The sequence below is a fragment of the Argentina silus genome (assembly GCF_951799395.1).
Source record: "Argentina silus genome assembly, chromosome: 22".
NCBI classification, from domain to species: Eukaryota; Metazoa; Chordata; class Actinopteri; order Argentiniformes; family Argentinidae; genus Argentina; species Argentina silus.
In genome coordinates this window covers 6,411,173-6,424,357 of record NC_139676.1, presented here as the reverse complement: position 1 = coordinate 6,424,357, position 13,185 = coordinate 6,411,173, and the positions used below count along the sequence as shown (strand labels likewise).

The following is a 13,185-nucleotide window of genomic DNA, read 5'->3' as shown; positions in this document are numbered from 1 at the left end:
CACTGTGAGTGTATGTGCCTGTGTGTAGGTGTGTGTGTGTGTGTGTGTGTGTGTGTGTGTGTGTGTGTGTGTGTGTGTGTGTGTGTGTGTGAGAGGGAGAGAGAGAGATAGACTGTTTGTCTGTTTGTTTATCAGTATCTGCAAATATTATACTTCATAAAATGATGTGAAATGTCGGTCTATAAACTGATTAATGAGGTCTGCCACTGACATCTCTTGCACTTTGTGTTGCTCAATTCCCTTGGCCACCATCAACATCATAGTGTTTGTGTGTGTGTGTGTGTGTGCACGCGTGCGTGTATATGTGTGTGTGCTGTTGTCTGTCTGGAGCAATTATTTCCCGATGTTCTTCATTCCTTGACTACAGAATTTTGTTTTCTTGTGGTGAACAACAGTCAACACTGAGTGTGTTGTTACTTCAAAGCCACTAATCCACCTTTGTTTCAACATAATAAATCACTGCTGACACAACTTAATGAGTAAAGTAATGATGTGTTGTAAGACATTGCAGACATTTTGACAACCCACAAAGACAGTCAACAATAAGCGTTATGTTTGAGGTATTATGATGATAAGTATATACAGAATGTTTGAGACAGGACATTCTAAAAAGATGTACTGTAGCTATGCGTGGTTAAGATGTTGGCGGTATGGCATCCCAAGCAGGCAAAGAATGTTTGAGGGTTACAGGTGCAGTACAACTAAGTTAAAACCACTCTGACAGGAGAATGTGCAATGTCAGGTAAGGACACACAACACCTATTTATGTGTTGAGGAGGATGCCCTTTAAAAAGGTTTCGTTTCGTTCAAAAACCACGCCTTAGAGTCAGTCCCCCCTTTGCATGGTCCAAAACTACCACTACATTGGGCATAAGAGTCGTAGCTATTCTAATAGAAAGGCTTGTGTTTACTTCATGGAGAATATCTATCTGTATGACGAGGCGTTTTGTGTCTAAATGAAAAATGAAAAAAAACAACATCTCGAAAAAACTAATTTCAATGAATCACTAGTCAGAGAATACTGCAGATCAGAGCAGCGGACTCATTACTCATGTCTCATTTCCCTAGTAAGTCCTCCATAGCCAACTTTCTTTCCACTGACACTCCTAATGTATTTCATACAAACATCACATGACTGAGGGTTGGTTGACTCGTTGGATCAATATGACTTTCACTTTCAAGAATGAAGAAAAAAAAAAAAAAAAACATATCGAAAAAAACAAACTGAATTAAACGTGTATTTTGCGCATTTCGATGAATCACCGGTCGGAGAATCCCGCTTCAGAGGAGCGGACATTACTCATTCACCTCCTGAATAGCCAACTTTCTTTCCACTAAATGTGTTTAATGCAAACATCACATGACTGAAGGTTGATCTAGAAGGCTTTCGCTTCCTCTCTGAGCAAACAGCCTCGCCTTCTGAACCCCTCGTGAGGATCGAAGGATTATCAGTACAAACAGACCCACTGAGCCAGCACTTACTGACTGTACCATATACCCACGCAGACTATAAACCTCCTGGAAGTATTGTGTCTGTCTGGGGTACGTAGTCTGCTATGTCATCGCCTTCAGTAATCTCGCTAAAACTCACCTTTACTTTTCTACTTCAGCCAACTATTATTTCGGTTGTTGTCATGCCAACCATGTACTGTATGACATCATGAGAATAAATGAGTAGGAATTTGTTAAATGATGACTGCGAAATCTTGGTTAGAGGTAGATTAAAGGGCGTAAAGGTAGATCTGGCCCGGAACCAGGCGACAGTGGGCGAAGGGCTTCGCCAGCTTTCCCTAGAATGTTTTGCGAAGACAGTGCTGTGGTTTTTGCGCCGTAAATAAACGCATGAATCTGTCAGAGAGACTTTATCCTGAATGGTTTTGTTTTAGTTGGACAGGACTGAGAGAGACAGAGGAGACGGGAGAGAGTCAGCAGGCAGCAGACACACACAGACACACACAGACACACACAGACACACACACACAACCACACACACACACACAACCACATCAAATGAAAAACAAACAGAGAATAACAAATGTGGAGAGGGACCACACAAGGCCACTAGGGTACTCCCCCCCTGCCCCCCTCTCCCCAACCACACACACACACACACACACACACACACACACACACACACATATACACAAACTCACCACTTACCGTCTCACACACACACACACACACGCCCACTCTGCGCCGCGCTGAGGCCTGTCTGCCTGCCTGGCCTATCCCCTTGGCAGGAGGGCGTTGTGGTTGCAATGGCGAGGTGATGATGAGCGCTATTGATAATGCCTGGCAGCAGCTCGTTAGGTCACAGGTCACAGAACACCAGAACAACACCCCGCCTGGGCGTTCCTTAGTTCCGTATGCAGCAGCCGTGTTCTGAGAGCCTGGGAGAGAGAGAGAGAGAGAGAGAGAGAGAGTCGTACGTCCCTGTGTCTACCTTTCTGCGTGATTGACTGTGACTGTGTGACTGTGGGCGCACGGGGAATGTGACCCAGCCTGTTCCCCTCGAGCCGGCACGATACGTTCTTCTTCCAACAAGCCTTGGAGAGAAGCTGCGTCATCTCACGACAACGAAGGAACGTTGAGGCAGGGAATTACTGTGACTGGGGAGGTCAACATCACATTGTTGTATGTGGTCTTTTGTACTGTACTGTATATCTGTCTGAATATTTATTTCCTCTAGGGGATTATTAAATTGCTACTCTACTCTACTCTACTCTACTCTACTCTACTCTACTCTACTCTACTCTAGCGACAAACATCACTGTATTTGGAAACGCCCTTTACATGTGAATGGCCTCTAGATGCTGAAACTACCCCCCCCCAAAAAATGTGCCTGTGATATGCATGTGTGTGTGTGTGTGTGTGTGTGTGTGTGTGTATGTGTGTGTGTGTGTGTGTGTGTGTGTGTGTGTGTGTGCGTGTGTGTGTGTGCTACATTCTGCTATCTATTTTTCTATGAAAATCAAATTTGATTTCGGTTCACTGCCTCAACGCAGGCTGAAGGAAATAACATGGCTCCAGATCAGCACGTGATTCAGCCAATCCCTATGTTGTTCCAATGCCAAGTGTAGCATAACGATAACACTGAAGTTGTTTGAAGTACACACAGACACACACACAGACAGACACACACACACACACACACAGACACACACACACACACCTTCATAACACGCCAAGAAGGATTTTGTCTGAACATGATATCATTATGCAAGGTACTCAGCCCTGATTTGTAGGGTATTATGTCTTAAATCCAGTCCTGCAGCTGGTATTAACTACACATAAACTCTTAAAGGAGCAGGGCGTAAGTCTGTTGGAACACTGCCATCTCTAGTCACCGTAGCGAAACTCAGTTTGAAGTTCCAAACAACAACATCCTCCCTAATAACAACATTGTCAGACATGCTGTTGTGTTTCTGCATGCGCGCATGATTTGAAGAGGCAGCCACCAGAGAAAGCATGTTACGTGCAGATAAGTGCAGATGAAGGAAAGGAGATAAGGAGAGGAGACTAGGAGAGGAGACTAGGAGAGATTATTATGGCGACACATTATACAGACTTAAGACAGGTATGTGTTGTGCATGGGAGAAAGACCTTATAGTACAGTCATGAGAAAAAGTTAGGACACCCTATGAAAACCTTTGTCTTCTTCAACATATTCAAACATATGGACATTTGATATTCATTTGAACAATATTGAAAAATTGAGGTAATAAAACTAAACAAATACAACTGAAACAAATTATTTAAAAAATGATTGGTAAAATGTAATTAATAGAAATGCAATCTTCTTGTGAGGAAAAAGTTAGGACACCCCCACATTTAGTTCCACTTAAAATGCCTAAAATTATAATCAAGAGCACCACATCAGGTGCAAATGATTAGAACATCGTTACAGAGGATTTTGGAGGAGCCTGTCCTATTTAAACCTCAGACATTTAGTTTGGTTTGCTCTTGATTGTTGAAGTGAGTTGCATCACCATGGCGAGATCAAAAGAGCTCTCTGAGGCCTTCAGAAGAAAAATTGTAGATGCATATGAGTCTGGGAAGGGATATAAAAAGATCTCCAAACAATTCGAAATTAGCCATTCCACTGTCCGGAAAATAATTTACAAGTGGAGAACATTTAAAACCACCACCAACATGGCCAGGTCAGGCCGCCCAAGCAAGTTCAGCCCAAGAGCTGACCGAAAGATGCTTAAAGAAGTCTCCAACAATCCCAGAATGTCATCACGGGACCTACAGGTATCTCTTGCCACAATTGATGTCAAAGTACATGCATCCACCATAAGAAAGAGACTGAACAAGTTTGCATTACATGGGAGGTGTGCAAGGAGGAAACCCCTGCTGTCAAAAAAAAACATCAGGGCAAGACTAAAGTTTGCCAGAGAACACCTAGAGAAAGACCAGAACTTCTGGAACAATGTGCTTTGGACAGATGAATCCAAAGTTGAACTATTTGGGCATAGTAAGAGTAGACATGTTTGGCGCAAAACCAAGACAGCATTTGAGAACAAGAACCTCATACCAACTGTGAAGCATGGGGGTGGAAATGTCATGGTTTGGGGCTGCTTTTCTGCAGCAGGGCCTGGTCAGCTCACCATCATAGAATCCACTATGAATTCTGTATTGTATCAGAGGGTGCTTGAGGAAAATGTGAGACCATCTGTTCGAAAGTTGAAGCTGAAGCGGATGTGGACCATGCAACATGACAATGACCCAAAACATTCCAGTAAATCTACCAAGGAATGGCTCAAGAAAAAGAAATTGAGAGTTCTGGAATGGCCAAGTCAAAGCCCGGATCTTAATCCTATTGACATGCTGTGGATTGATTTGAAACTGGCTGTGCATGCAAGACACCCCTCTAACATCCCACAGCTGAAAGAATTCTGCAAGGAGGAGTGGGAAAAACTTTCTCCCAATCGATGTCAGAGACTTGTAGACAGTTATAAGAAACGTCTAATTGAGGTTATTTCAGCCAAGGGGGGCAATACTAGCTATTAGGGCATGGGGTGTCCTAACTTTTTCCTCAGTAGGAATTGGCATTATTGTTAATTTTTCGTTAAATAAATGATTACAAAGTTACATTTTCATTGTTTTTTGTTCAATTACATCCCCTTTATCTATAGATATTGTTAGAAAGAAGATAAAATATTGATATGTCCATATTTTTAAAAGAATAACTTAATATTTTGGGGGGTGTCCTAACCTTTTCTCATGACTGTATATTAGAGCCTTAATGTGGAGACTAGGAGAGGAGGCTAGGAGAGAAAGACACTTTAGATTATGAGGACGCACCCTGAGACTAGGATGTAGCCTACACACAGTCAGAATTTTGCAGAATCACATGTCACAAGTATGAGTGTGATCCTCTGGCCTCGGGCCACATTCTTAACATGACCCTTTATGATTCATGAAAGCCACCACAATCTACCACAAAATAAAGATTTACTCTCCCTATGGGCATTTTATAATGCCAAACTGCTGTTGTAAACAATTGTGGGAGTACCTCGGGCCACTTTTTTAACATGACGCTTTATGATTTAAGCTATTGGCCATCTGTACACTCCAAGCTTCCTATTGGTTCATTCAACCCCATCACTTTCCCTTGCTGTAGTACTGTACACAGGGCCTCTGTTGTAAACAATGCTATTGTTGTTCTAAGTCAACTCTTTCTCTCTTTCCTCCTTCTTAATTTTTTCTGTCTTTAGACTAATTATTATAAATTCAGTGTTCAATGAATGCTTACAGGAATTTCACGGATTGTTAATCTAGCCAGTATCTTCAAAATGTGCTAACTGAAGAAAAAAAAAGAGATAGAACCCATTTTGAACCTGGTCTTGTAACTTCACCATTTTAAAAGTCACAACTGTTGCATTTACATTTACATTGAAGTAATTTAGCTGACGCTTTTATCCAAAGCGATTTCCAATAAGTACATTTGTTTAAGTAAGTGAATCAACTATACAATATGGTGTTAGGGGGTGGAGAGGTCTAAGGAGGAGGAGCCCAGGTGCAGCCTAAAGAGGTGGGTCTTTAGTCTACGGCTCTTCAAGAATACGAGTCATCACAAATTAATGATTGTCCATCAGACAAACACTGAATTATCTCATCCACAGGGAAACACCCTTTAAATCCTAAATCCCTCTCTTATCCTGTTTACGTGACCTTAGTTCTAAAACTACAATGGAAATCAAATACAGCAGACTGCATATTGAGATGGCCCCTAATACCAACCTAAACCTCTTCTAATCTTGCGTGAATGCGGCTGACTCCTCACCTGAGACGACCCTATTCATGTGTGAATGTACTGTATACAAGTCCTTCAGAGAGATTGAATAGACACTACTTAAATCCTAAAACCATTGTCATCTTAAGTGTCTGAATGGAGGCTAAGTCCATCTGCAGACTGCATAAACGCCCGTTAAATCTTTACTAAAGCCATTTTAATTTCGTGCCAGTATACTTTCACCAGGTGACTTTCCCCAACCTCTGATAGTACATGCCTTTATCAACCCCACCCTCCTAGCCCCAAACCCAGCCACACCTGAGACATCAAAGATAACCAGACACGACAGGCATCCACAGACAGTAACATTGGTGGGTGGGTCCTACTGTAGGTTGGTTGTCCTCCAAGAGGTTACTATTAGTTGTCCTCCAAGAGGTTACTATTATAAAATGACCTATTTATTTATTTACTATTATAATGTTACCGTCATTCCATTATAAAGACTTAAGACAGGTATGTGAGAGGTATGTGTTGTGCATGGGAGAAATACACACACACACACACACACACACACACACACACACACACACACACACACACACACACACACCACTCCCTGTGATGAAAATGCCTACAGCAACAGGTGATCACGATGTTGACTGGGGAAGGTGTTGAAGTTGAAGGGTGTATAGTTGATGTGTAGATAATCATTACATGGTTAACAGGCTGACATGCTACATAGCTTAGCTACAGTAACTCCATATATGTCCATCTGTCTTTTCCTACAGTATATCTGTCACTTTCACTTTATGTAAATTAATAATTTAACTCTGCAAAAATTAATATGGATTGTAATATATATATATATAATATTGGAATCCATATGAGACTGATATCTTGACTGGGATTATAGCAGAGTATGTTGATCATAAAAGCATAATGTAGCAGGACTTAGTTGTGATAAGCTGTTTACTGACCAAGGAGTTCCAAAGTTCTCTGGCTTCAAAATTCTACCTGGGGCCTCCTGGAGTCACATCACAATACACTGGTAAAGTGATTGCGTCATAATGAAAGAATACCATGACAAAGCTGGACAAACATAGCAAGTTTGTATTGGAAGCTCCAAAGGAGACTTCTAAATATAGCTATTTTAGAATTTTTTTGACCTGATAAAATGTTTTTTTAATATATTTTTTATTCTAGTCTGCACAGTTTTTCACACTGTCTCCGTTTCTGGGATGATGGGGAAAGTCAAATGAGGAACACAAGTCAATTTCATTTTCAGCCAAATATCTGCATTATCATGTCAGTGTTACAGCACTGCATGGTTGTTTGGGTGTCCCCAGTGACGTTCCACATTACCAGTGTATCAGACCTACTGTACAGTACATAAAAGTACTCAACTAGATAATACAGTTATTTAAACTGAATTAGCTGTCTTATCAAATTAAAAAGTGTGATTTCTAACAACTCTGGATGATGAAACATTAATAAGTAAAATAATATTTGATTGCTGCTTTTATAATATGGTTATACATTTTGTTTTGCTTTTCTTTTTTGGGGGGGGCAGGGTGCTTTATAAAAGTAATACATTATTATTATTATTATTATTATTAATAATAATAATAATAATAATAATAATAATAATAATAATAATTAATAATAATAATAATAAATAGCAGCAGATTCTGTCACATTTCCAGAAGACCCATAATACATTTATAAAAGAACCAAACTTCATGAATGTTTTTTGTGACAAAGAAGTATGTGCTCCAATCAATCCATCACAGAAAAATAAGAGTTGTAGAAATGATTGGAAACTCAAGACTGCCTGTTCTTTACAACTGTATGTAAACTTCTGACCACAACTGTATTTAGTCCTCATCATAATCTGCTTTGACATGGTATTTTAGTAGAAGCGCCTCAGGGTCGAGGAGTTCTTGTTTCTCTGGGAAACAATTAGAGAACACCTAGGAGTGGTGTACATCCCTGCAGTCAATTGGGTCTCTGTGGAGAACAAGGATGGGCACATACTTCAAATGCAAGTCAAGACAACATGGGCAACAACAAATCCTTAATAACGTTACCATCCCACAAATAGAATAGAATAAAATAAAATAAAAGCCTTAATAACATTACCAACCCACAACCCAATAGAATAGAATGGAATAGAATATAATCATATTCCAATAGAATATGAAATATATAATAGTGAAAAGCAAGAAAAAAAAAATGAATCATCAAGCATGCAACCGAAATCACTGGCATCACTCAAACCCAACTTTCAGATCTTTACAGTCACGCAGTAAAAAGAAAGGCAGACTCCATCACTAAGGTCCCTTCACCCCCCCCTCACCCTCCTTTCAGCTGCTCCCATCAGGCAGCCGATTTAGAGCACTGGTCAAAAAAACTACCTACAAAAACTTTCATTCCTACTGCAATATCCATTTTAAATAAGGCCAAATACACTGTCACTATGTTTTAATGCAGCTCTGCACACCTGCTCTTATTTATTTATGGAATTGTTTGTGTTTTTAATGTAATTTTATGAGAGTCTTTCATGTATGTTTTTTATGTTTTTCTCTCTACTCTCTAACCTAAGGTAATTTTCTGTCATTATTATGTGATAGACAATAACGTTTTTTGAATTTGAATTTGAATAGAATATAATTGATGGGGTCATATACTGTATAATAGATAAATCAGTCACACTATAGTGTATGAGCATAATTAGTCACTCAGAGCCTTGGGTAAAAGGTGAATCGTGCAAATGTTTTCTCTGTGTGTCTATGTGGCTGCTTCTTCAAATCTGACAAGACAACATTGCCCTAGGGGTCTGGGGTATTTGCACAAGAGATGCAATTTACTTTCTGAAACTTGTTAGCCCTTTGAAGTTAGGTGGATAGGGTAGAATCCAGGGTTCAGTTTGGGACAAACAACCATTTGTTTATGACATGACTTCAATGATAAATGATTTTCTAGGGAGGCCACAACACATTCTTCATGGTAACCCTAGAGGAAATGCTTGATGGATCATTTAAAAATGTAAAACATAACATTGAGGCACACTGTATGCAAATCACTATGAATGAAATTATGTGTGTAAAAAAAATATTTGTGCCAGAATTTAAGCCAGAATTATTCAGGGCACCTGATGGCAGTTGATCTCTCTTACCGTTACTCCACCCACCTGACCGCTGATGAGACAGTGCTTCAGCGCTGTGGTATTTTCACCTGTTACTGCCAATACGCCAATACGCCTGTGCTTGGATGACACCTGTGCGTCCGTTCTGCGCTGGCTGAAAATACCAGATAAAATAGAGTCCCAAGTGTTTATCATAGAGGACAGGAGATTGTTGCTGCCGATGTTGCTGTTCTGGTGACTCTGGTTCCGTCCTCTGGCGGAATCACCAGTATTCCAATCACCTGTGTGTCCTGTCATGTGTTTGCTATATATAGCCTGTGTGTTCCTCTAGGTCCTTGTCGGAGATTCTCTCTGTCCGTACGTGAGTTATTCTGTCTGCCCGTCTGTATCCGTGTAATCTAGTTGTTTACCCCGTTGCCCTATACCTGTTTTGACCAGTTATTATTATTTCTTAGCTCAAACGTTTATTCCACTTATTAAGTGTGTACTTCTATTGATGGAGCCTGGATTTCTCCACCTTTATTTTACCCTTTATTACCGTGTAGGTAGTCAACACAGGAATGGCTAGGTCCGTGGAAGGTAGACGAGGGGGAATCCGAGGAAGACGAGGGTTAGTGGGACACATTCTGGCACTGGAGTGGAGTTCAGGCAGGGTTCTTATAGGGCGGTGATTGCAGATGGTTTGCAGGTGTGCTGAGTGGAGACAGGGAACAGGTGCGCTGTCGACTGGGAGGTGGACGCTCCAGCGATGATCGCCGGGGCCTCAAGGTGGTGCCAGAGGGCTGGTCAGGGAGAGGGACCGTAACAGTACCCCCCCCCCCCCCCCCCCTTACGGGACACACGTATCGAGCGTCGGGATGGGCCTGATAGAATTCGTCCAACAGGGAGGGGTCGGCGAAGTAGGAGGGCCTGGGCATTAATAGGGGTATCCAGGGGGAGCAGGGGAATCCCAGCCTCCTTAGCCAGGGTGGCGTCTATGAGGCTGTCGTCGGCCCCGGAGTCCAGGAAGGCACCCAGGCTATAGGACTCCTGGTTCCATGCGAGGGTTGTGGGGATGAGCCAGCGTTGAGGGGTGCCCAGGTGGGCAAGGGACCCCTCCCTCTGGAAAGCCATGTCTTTTGCCGTGGGAGGGTCGAGGACGAGTCGGGCAGGCCCGGATGTAATGACCAGTTTGCCCGCAGTAGAGGCAATGCTGGTCCGGGAAACGCTGCTCGCGCTCCGCTGCGGACAGATGGGACCTGCCGACCTGCATCGGCTCCTCCTCGACCCTGGGAACCAGGGTGGGAATGGGGGGTATCGTGGGAATTGGGACGCTGCGTCTGCGCCCTCCTGGGGGTGATCGAAGATGAAGCGGAACTCCGCCTTGAAAAATCCTCGTACTTCGACGCCAAGGCGGAGCTACTGCCCAGAGCAGCGACGGCCCACTTCAGCGCTGATGGTTGGTGTTGCACAAGGAAGTGGCCTTGGTCCCTTACTATTCTCACTGTATATGCTACCGCTTGGCGACATTATCAGAGCACACAATGTAAACTTCCATAGCTATGTGGATGATACTCAATTATACATGTCTGTTGTACCAAATGATACTAATGCTATTTGCCCCCTCACTAGCTGTCTATCAGCTGTCAATAAATGGATGAACAATAACTTTTTAAAGCTAAATGAGGACAAAACTGAAATCCTCTTACTTGGCCCCAAAGACAAATGGCCTATGTTTTTAAATAGCCTTGGGAATCTAACTCCCTTGATTAAGTCAGAGGTCACAAGTCTTGGTGTTATCTTAGACTCTGATCTGAGTTTTTATTCCCACATTAGCAAGGTGACCAAGACAGCCTTTTTTCATCTGAGAAACATTGCCAAGGTGCGGCCGTTTTTAACTCAGCGGGATGCTGAAAAACTGATTCAAGCTTTTATTTCAAGTTGACTTAACTACTGTAATGCAATTTTACTGGACTCCCCAAGAAGTCTACAGACAGGCTCCAACTAAATCAAAACTCTGCTGCTAGGCTACTGACAAAAACTAAGAGGAGAGAGCATATCAGTCCAGTCTTAACTGCTCTGCACTGGCTCCCTGTATCATTTAGAATTGACTTCAAAGTTCTTCTACTCGTATTTAAAGCATGTTTCTCAATGAATAAACCTGGATAAATAAGTTCTGAATAATACAATTCATGAAAACAAATGGTGCAGTCTCTCAATGATCAAAGACGGTAGCAATGCGATGATGATGATGATGATGACAGAAAACTTAATCAGCCACACCTGTGTAAAGGTCGTCACCATATTAAAGCATGATGACATGGCCTGCCTTTGATCCTGTAGAAACACAGAGAGATGGGGGGAGAGAGAGAGAGAGAGAGAGAGAGAGACAGAGAGACGGAGGGAGAGAGCAATTACGAGACTCTCAGCGAAGCATGGGTTACACTCAGTAATATGGCACATCTATCTTGGGGGCATCAACTGAAGAGGAAATTACAGGTTTAAAGACATGTGGTTGTTTAAGTGAGGTTTAAGTGAGTACTCATGCTCTCTCTCTCTCTCTCTCTCTCTCTCTCTCACACACACACACACACACACACACACACACACACACACACACACACACACACACACACACACACACACACACACACACGCACACTCTTACTTGTTGGTCATAATATATTGTTTTGAAAAGACCAGGTGCTGCTCTATTCAATAGCTCCTGTTCTTTCATTAGGTGTGTTTGCAATCTCTCATTGAGGCCCATAAGTACTAAATTAGAGTCATACTTAGTGATTTGATTCTCTTAAGTACCAGATTTCCGGATGAGGAATTGGCCTGGAGAGAACTGCCAATGGTGAACTAGAGAAAGTTGTTTATTGTGTGCCAGGTGAGTGCAGTAACAAACCAAATATATCAACACTTCTTCTCAGAGTCAACAATTGTGTAATTACGAGGTACTGACATAGCTTCAATATATAATAGATCGCACACCAAGCATTGAAAGTGATACAGACAGTGTTTATTTGGCACAAGGCACATAGAATATGATGATATAATTGGATATTTGTATAAATGACAGCCTGTATCCTGTGCACATGATCAATAAACTTAGACCTGACATGATTTGACTTGATCTCAAAAGACTTTCAAATTCAATTCAGAGGTAAGATAACAAAGAATCATTATCTATAAGCTTGCAAGGACAGGAACAAACAACAAAACCTTGTTAACCTTGCAATTATGCTACTTTATTAAAACACAAGGAGAAGAAGAAGAAGAAGAAGAAGAAGAAGAAGAAGAAGAAGAAGAAGAAGAAGAAGAAGAAGAAGAGAGAAGAGTAACCACATGTGCTGAGAGAGAGAGAGAGAGGGGGGGGAGATGGACAGAGAGAAAGGGGGAACCCCTAACAGCAAACCCAGGGCAGAATAAGATTCAATTCAATTCAATTCAATTCAAAGTGTTTATTATCATATGCACAGTAGAAAACATGTTTCCCTGTACAATGTAATTCTTGCTTTGCTGTCCGCAGAATGCCAACCAAAGTACAATACTAAAAAATACACAATATATACTAAACAAAATGTACAAGATAACAAAATTTAAGGCAGCATGTGATAATAAAAAAGCAACAATAATAATAATAAAACAGTGCAAATGTAAACAGTGCAATTATGCATGTGCAAACTGAAAATTGACATTCGGGTTCAGTATGAGGTAGTCAGTCGGGTTCAGTATGAGGTAGTCAGTCGGGTTCAGTCGGGTTCAGTATGAGGTAGGACAGTCGGGTTCAGTCGGGTTCAGTATGAGGTAGTACAGT

At 41.7% G+C, this 13,185-nt stretch overlaps 1 protein-coding gene across 3 annotated transcripts in view; it reads right to left on the bottom strand.

Moving 5' to 3' along the window:
• krt222 (keratin 222) overlaps positions 1-2,397 on the bottom strand; it is a 25,847-nt gene extending 23,450 nt beyond the window's left edge. The window contains exon 1 of one of the 3 annotated variants that reach the window (XM_083693894.1): positions 2,154-2,397. The gene's annotated coding sequence lies outside the window, so the exon portion shown is untranslated. The remainder of the gene's footprint in view (positions 1-2,153) is intronic. The other 2 variants (XM_083693893.1, XM_083693895.1) reach the window with 2 other exon arrangements.
• Positions 2,398-13,185: the final 10,788 nt, after the last annotated feature.